The 7,824-nt window shown below is 43.3% G+C and overlaps 2 long non-coding RNA genes across 2 annotated transcripts; one reads left to right on the forward strand and one right to left on the reverse strand.

Moving 5' to 3' along the window:
• Positions 1–2,735: 2,735 nt before the first annotated feature.
• Positions 2,736–3,007, forward strand: lncRNA:CR45734 (long non-coding RNA:CR45734). Its single transcript, NR_125029.1, has one exon. It is a non-coding gene; the product is annotated as a long non-coding RNA:CR45734 (long non-coding RNA).
• Positions 3,008–3,115: 108 nt separating this feature from the next.
• Positions 3,116–3,683, reverse strand: lncRNA:CR43929 (long non-coding RNA:CR43929). The gene is made up of 2 exons (NR_073964.1): positions 3,503–3,683; positions 3,116–3,413 (listed from the first exon to the last, which is right to left on the reverse strand). It is a non-coding gene; the product is annotated as a long non-coding RNA:CR43929 (long non-coding RNA).
• Positions 3,684–7,824: the final 4,141 nt, after the last annotated feature.

Genomic DNA, 7,824 nt, shown 5'->3' on the forward strand with positions numbered 1-7,824 from the left:
GCAAACACAGAACGTAGAACAAATAAAGAACCCTAAATGGCGATTTAATGAACTCAAAATCCATGAAGTGAACGTCGAGTATTGGCCATCAAAATTCATTTGCACTCGAGTGTTTCTGTCTGTCAGGCCAAGACCAAAATCCCTTCCCAAAAGTCCCGAGAATTCGAACCCAAACTGGATCTCTGTCCGTTTTAAGCCGCTTAAAACATCAGATGATTGCGGCTGATTAATCAGAGGCAAGCATTTAAGCCGCTAGCGATGGAGGGAGGAGCGTTTATTTGGCCCATAAACGTGTCATTTATCAATTCGAATAAAAATGAATCTGTTTCTGGGTCCGCCACACACAGTAGGTAGGCATTCCCCCACACACTTCATTCACTTTTAATAGATTTCGCTTAATTGGCCGCTGATTTCTTTATGTTGCGACATCAATCAACAGATAGTCAGAGCTCAATTCATAGCCTATTCTTCCACGTATTTCCACCACAATGCAGTTTCTGTTTCAGTTTCGATTTTACATTGGCCTCGCGCATTCTCAATTTGGGTTTATTACCCATCCGATTTCCACTGATTGGGCTCGAATTTCCAATTTCTCCCTCGCATCAGTTCTTTGTCAATTTTATTTCTAATTGGAATTCGTTTGGCGAGACAGGTGGGAAACTACAATCTAACCGCAATGCCATTAGTTCAGGACCTGCCTTCCATTCTCTCCTTTATTTTCCCCAATGTCCCCGAGCACGCACAAAATCAAATAGAACGCACAGAGCTCCTGTCCTGTTTTATCCTGGCGTCGAACTCCTGTCAATATTTACATTAATTCTCTGCGCTACGAGCACGCCTCGAAAAACCCCGATTCGGGGCCTAGCAACAGCTGTCTGTTCAGTAATGGACACTGGACTGCAACTAAACCAATAGCCAGCTGTACAATTACACTGAGCGAAAATATCAGCTAAATGATAGATCAAATTATAAAATATACCCACATAATGTAGCTATATAGCCTAGCTATATAGCCTATACTAATATAAAATAATTATCAATTGTGGAGCACATGTTTCCATTTAAAAAAGATACTTATCTAAAGATACTTATCTAAATGCGTCCTTAGCCGTATGCAGTTCAGTAGTTAAGTTAATTCGAATTTCCATTTTCAACTATAATAATATCATTTTGGGATGTACACTTCATATTGAATGCATTACCGTATGGAATACTTTTTCTTTTCAGGCAAAGTTACTATTTTCTCCCCAGTGTACACCCAGGGTGCTTAACTCCTGCTGCCTGCGGTGGTTAGATGACTTTTATTCGTAAACTGAAACAGAAACTAAACCAAAACCAGGAAAAGTTGTCGAGCAGCCCAAAGTAGAAAAAGCGTTTTTGGTGCGGTCTACGAAAGGATGGGGGATGGAAATTCGGGCGGAGTGGAGTGTTTGAGCAAATTTTCTGCCTTGTTGTGGTCAGTCACCCCTAAGTGAGTACCCGTTAACGTTTTTGGATCATATTGCTCGTTCAACTTGGTTTTTGCTAATTTATTTCAATTAGCAGAAGAATGTGACGCAAACTGTTTCCGATGGGGCAGCTGCAGTTGAAAAGCATCAGCAGCCGCACGACTGACACATGTCATACATACACATACCCCCATTTCCTTCCCATTGCCACCCCCTTGTCACCCCCTTGTCAGCCCCTTTGGCCAACAGTCAACCGCATTAAGCATACGCCACCGGACAAAAGGCAACTTTAACTGTGGCTTTTTGCGCTTTTTCAGTTGCTTGATTTTATGGCTCGTGACAATTGTCCGGGGGCTTTATTCCAAATACCCCCTCCAGCTTCTCGAATTTATTGTGCAGCAATTGCATTTAAATTTGCCAGCGAATTTCGTTTAATTAACGTCAACTGGACAACGATGCTCTCGACTTGTGCGCTTGTGCCCCATGCCAACCGACTATTGTTATTCTGCAATGAGGCATGAAGCCTCGCCCTGAACTTGGTCGAAAAGAGACTGTGCTTTTAGTTTCGATGATTTGCAAACTAAATGTATCCCAACTTTCGTCCACATGACTCGCTAAACTTTGGCCAACAATTTTCGGTTGTAATCGAAACATTTTGAACTGGTCGGCGAAGAGTTTTCATGCATACTTGCACAAAATAGTTGTCGAAAACATGCTGAGCATCGTGTATTCTATGGTAGTTTGAATAAGAAGAACTTTATGCAGATGAAAGTATACGGAGTCCTTTGTCTTCCTGTCAAAATATTGGGAATGCAGGATGGGTCTCCCCCGCATTCAGTCACTTTTCAAATGGCGGTTAGATCAAAACAGCGACATTGCGAAAATTTATGAGCTACACAATACACAATACAAAAGAGCAAACACACACATGTGGCAGACACGAGACGAAATCGGATGAAATACGTACAGACAATCAGCCAGACCAGACAGCGATGAGAACCCCTTTGGATCGTTGAATAAAAATGTGTTTGGGTATGAAAACGGAACAAAACGAAACGAATGGAAATATTTCATTTTATGCTCATAATAATGACACCAACTTCAGGGGGCTGCGATCCGAGCCAAAAATGTTATAAAATGGTTGATTATGTGAGCGATTCAGCAGACTTCTGTCTAAAATGTGTGAAGTTTATGAACTACCGAGCAGGCATTGTAAACAAACCAAACTACCGAACGGCGCGACGGACATCTGGAGTTGTTTCAAGTGTCCGCCTCATAAAAAAGACATCAATTTCCAGTTTGTTTGGGCATAATAATAATCCAAGAGGCGGCAAAACGAGATCTACGCGAAACTCATTAACAAAGTGATCCAACAAAACATTGTAATTATGAACACGCCGCCACAGAGAAAAGATGGTCCATAAGCAATCTTCAGATCGGACCAGCAAACGTGCTTCTCGATATAGCTCGAAGCTATTTTCAGCAGCATTCCGTAATTAAACACTTGAAATGGACTTGGCCGTGGACCAAGTGGAGGGCCAATAGGAACCGTATTGGGCTCTGTTTTTAATACCCATTAAATTTAGCGAGGATACCCGAACACAAAACTAAAGTAGTTTAAAAAAATTGTATAATATGGTACAAATTTGCAACTGTGCTTACATTTTAAATTAAAGTCTTATATGAAATTTCAACCATCTGTTTTGGAAGCTACTGTTATCTAAGTCTTCATGCTTACTTATCCATTTCTGCAAAACCGTATTGGTACTTCGTAGTTGAAATGAACATTTATTCCAAGTGCATGACACCAAGTCCATTGGCTCACCTCCAAATTTGGAGTATGGAGTAGACCCCCATACAAGACTCTCCCATTTGGCACTCTTTTTCGTTGTTTTCGCACATGTTTGCATTATGGTTCATAATTATAGGCGCTGTTCGTGTGCCAGTGGTCGGCGGAGAGTGAGTCTGTGTGTTTAAATGTTTGAATGTCAGAAGTTATGGCTTCCGAAGTGGGCGTGTGCCACAGCCCCTTCGGATTCTGTGGGAGAACGTACCAAAATGAGTTGGCAATAATCGCCGCTGGCCACACCAACGCCAACGCCCACGGGGCGAAGAATTCTTCACCTCCTCAGAACGAGATGGAAGACGAGATAGTCCACCTTTCTACCCGCGACTGAAACTTAACAATTTTAAGTACTTTGGCGGCCTTTGTTTTTGTGATTTCCAGTGAAACATGAAAACGGCAAATGAACTACGACGAATGGTCGGGAATGACTAACTACTCAGGGCCACTTCAGATGGGCCAAAAGCAGCTGATAAGACGAACAAGGGGCACACAGAGCACAAAACCCGAAACACGAGAGTGTTGACGACCCAAACGAGGCACTTCTAAAGGAAACTTGGTACGGTAAGGTCTCCATTGCGAGAACGTCAGATTTAATAGTTTTTAATTAACATTATGGAACTTTGGTAAGTCACCTTCTAATATGAATATTAAATGGGTTCCTGTAACTTAGCTGTAAACAGTGAGAAGCGCTTAGAAGAACCCTGTTTCGTCCAGGCAATCAGTTCTCGCTGTTACCATAGGATTATGTATGTTAAAGTGGTATGTTGTACATGAATTTACTTGTTTAATTTTACCATTAAATTTAACTTGATAAAATTTTTTACTGTACTTGAAAGAATTAAAAGGGAGAATGTGATCTTACCTCACCTTCCCTTCTCCATTCACTTTTTCAGATTTTCTTCTGCTTTTTAGCCACTCAGAATGATGTTAATTTCGACAGAGCAAACAATTGAAATGAGACAAAACACAACCTGGCGCTGAAAGGTGTACCGAATAGTCCCTTCTCACCCCCGCAATCTGTAAACCTCACTCTCTCTCTCTCACTCCCATAAACCCACCGCCTTCGGTTGGGCTTGTTTCAAGTGCGTGCCAGAGAGGCAAGAGGCAACGCCTGATTAATTTGAACTGATAAGGCCGTCATTTGCTTTTGTGGCTGATGTGTGCGCTGAAGAAACGTTGCGCAGGCGCAAAACATTTTCCAGGTCATAGGACCGACAACAGAAAATTCCCTTTATCTTTATCGCATTTTGAGTGAAACATGAGCAATGGTAACAACAACCCATTGTTGTTGTTTACCGCCGGCCACGTTCGAAAACAATTACCCCACAAAGCAAACGGAGAGCGAATGAAATGAGGAGGATAGGGCCGATAAGCATCAAGAAAAGGTTTTAACGCATCGTCAACAACGCCACCAGCAACCAAAACGCCCAGCGGCGACTTTTGACGACTGGCAAGCGGCAACATCGAGCTGCTTGTCCGCAGTCCGTTGCGAATTCGGCGTAAACTCGCTGACGGAATCCGCAGGGCTCGGTGATCGAAGATTCCTCTGATGCGCCCTAATAAAGTTGTTCAATCATGTGTTGCTGTTGCTGTTGCATTTGATTTTGCTTTTGGTTTCCTCTCTTCCTGCTTGCAACTACTGCTGACCGTTAAGTATGTTTGGCAAACGCTAATAGCCTGCAGCTGTGCCTTGCAACTATCTGTTGGCTATCTGAGATCGGAGATGCAGTCCCCTCCTCCATCCTCCTGCATCGGGTGGAAAGCGCCTGGAAAAGAACCGCCTGACTGTACATAATTTAGCCAAGTTGGGGCCATAAACTGCAGCGGCAGCTTTAAATTATGAGCGGGTTGGCAGCAGCAACTGCAGTTCATTTCGCTGCCTCACATTTCCAATTATAGACAGGGAAGCATATTTCACTAGTTGACTTGGGTATGAGAATTGAAAATACCCTTTACTTTAAGAATATAATTTAATCAAAACCAATCTATTAACAGTGAGAAGCGCAGAGAAGGGGATGGATCATGAACCGTTATCTTACTCATCTTATGACTTCGAAAAAAGGCTCCAAGGAAAATGATCTTCGATTTTATTTTTAACGTAATCACAACGAAACCCATTATACCCCTGGACTACAGGGTACGCCCCGCTCTGGCACTCACCCCGGACTGGCAGTTGATCTAGTCTGCTGCTCGTTTCACCTGTTGCTGATGCCAAACTGCTGGCGATGCTTGTGATGGTGCTGGAATAGCGAACCCCATTCCGCATCCACGCCCCGATCGCTGGCATGCACAACATAAATTCAGGGGCTGACACACTTGGGTTCCGAAGGCGAACTGGAGCTCCGTCTCCATCTAAATCTCTCCGGGAGCTCCCGCTCCTGCACTAATTTATAGTTTGCGGACTATGCTGAGTGACTGACAGGCAGGCTGGTTGAAAGAGTGGCAGTCCAGAAGGACGCTGCGACAGACGGACAAATTATTTGCTTGCCTTCGCGGCCAAAAAAGGTTTGCTACCGGTTCCATAAGAGCTCGCAGAGATTCGATTCAGAGCTCAGAAGTGGCTGCAAAGCTAAGGCATTTCGCTGGCAGGCCAAAATTGAATGCAAACCCCGAGGTTGACAGGGCTTGCAATCGATAAAAATCGTTCAGATACACTGGGCACGCAGTGAGGCCTGCGCATCTACGAGATACTTTGCGTTCCTTATCGCCGATCAGCTTGTTTCGGGCATTTTCTCGTGTAATTTTCGCCTCTTCGCTTGCTCTGCATACGAATGAGTCCGGAAAAAGCCCTTAAAAATACAAAGCGTGTTGGTAGAGCACTTGCTGTTTGAGCATCAAATCCTTTGCCCAAATACCAACCAAGAGATTCAATTAAAATTATGATTTTGCATAAATCGAGAGCATGGGAACGAATTCGGGAGAGTCGCCGCCACAACTTGTATCTAATGAATCACTTGGCCGCAGCTAACCGCAAATTAAATAGTCTTGAACAAAAGAAACCCATCCGCTGTTAACGCTATTTCGTGGGCGGCGCCAACTCGAAATGAAAAATACTGGGCAGCCTTTTGTTATTGCCACTGGATTTTCGGTTACGACTCTATCATTCATTTGCGCTTAGATAAGATGAATGAAAATCCCAAAAATTAATAAAATTAAAAAAAAAAACGATCCAAAGAAATGCGTGTGCCACAAACTAAAACTGGAAGCTGGAGACCTCGAGCTCTAAGAGTTTCCAGACTGAAGTTCATTAAATTCTGAGATCCGTAAAATATGCAAAGGCGTGCCCGAGCAAAGCAGATTATCTGAGGGCAAATGCTGCAAACTGACTTTTAATATATGATAATTAATTCATTATCGATGCTACGACTACAGACGGGCAGCCCGACAGCGCTGACAAGGATTTCACTTGCAATTAAAACGAACAAGGCACAAAAGCTTCAATACCAGCCCCGGCTCCTTGTTCTCCTGGCAGACAGAAAGGCAGACGGCAGCTTTCATTCATTAAAGCGCGCCCCAAACTGAGCCCCGACATGGACTAAAAACTGATTATCTGCATATAAGCCAACTAAAAACTGGATACAGCCACTGGGCCACTCTGTCCGCATCAGCATCGAAAAGGCAAAAAATAATTGCCCAGAACTGTTTAACATATCACGAGAGCCGGGACTCGTCGAGTGAGTCTTTTATAAAAATTCGCAACATGTCATTGGAGCCGAGATGCCGTATCGTGAGGATTGGATGTTCGGGCACCCTCAACTCAACTCAGTCGGCGGACGGAGAGCATTGTCTCTGGTTAAGGACATGGACATGGACATTGTCGGGCATCGACGTGGACATGTCAATGTCTATCTTTCTGCCGCTGGCTCTCTCGCTGTCCTGTCTGCGAACCGAGTACCGCACCGTCTCTGATCCATATCGACCGAAAGTTAACGCTTTAGCGGATTAAACATGGCTTTTAGCGTTAATTAACAACGAATTTTCGCAAAAATGCAAACTGCGCTCAGCAACAGGAAGCTGCGCAAACAACAAGTAGACAGAATGTTCGTTTACACGAAACTGATAAGCCGGCCGACCGCAGCAACATCGATGGGCTAACAAGTCGAAAACAACGAAGTTCAAGGACCCTTGGGGGAGATTTGCATTCCAAATTTCTGTCTGCCATGCAATGGATTTTTTCGAATTTTAAATGGCCAACATTATTCATGTCCAGGAGACTTAAGAACCATTATAAGCCATTGTGCCAGTTCATTTATCGCTTGATTGAGCCAGCTTAAGAGAAGTATAGTCATTCACTGGGATTTTTAAACAGAGTCAGCCACTCTTAGAACCATTTTACTGAAAACTTATTTAACTTCAAACAACCATCAACTAAAAGGGATGTTGACATTTCTTGATATTGTTACGTTCCTAATAACATTGAGAAGCGCAGAGGGGGTACTGTACATGTGATATTATTACTTAACTGCCATCAAAGTTCTTTGCAGGACTTTGTCACATTTGTGAAATAATCAATATTCAACACAAATTTTT

The sequence above is a fragment of the Drosophila melanogaster genome, chromosome 3L (genome assembly GCF_000001215.4).
Source record: "Drosophila melanogaster chromosome 3L".
Taxonomy (NCBI): Eukaryota; Metazoa; Arthropoda; class Insecta; order Diptera; family Drosophilidae; genus Drosophila; species Drosophila melanogaster.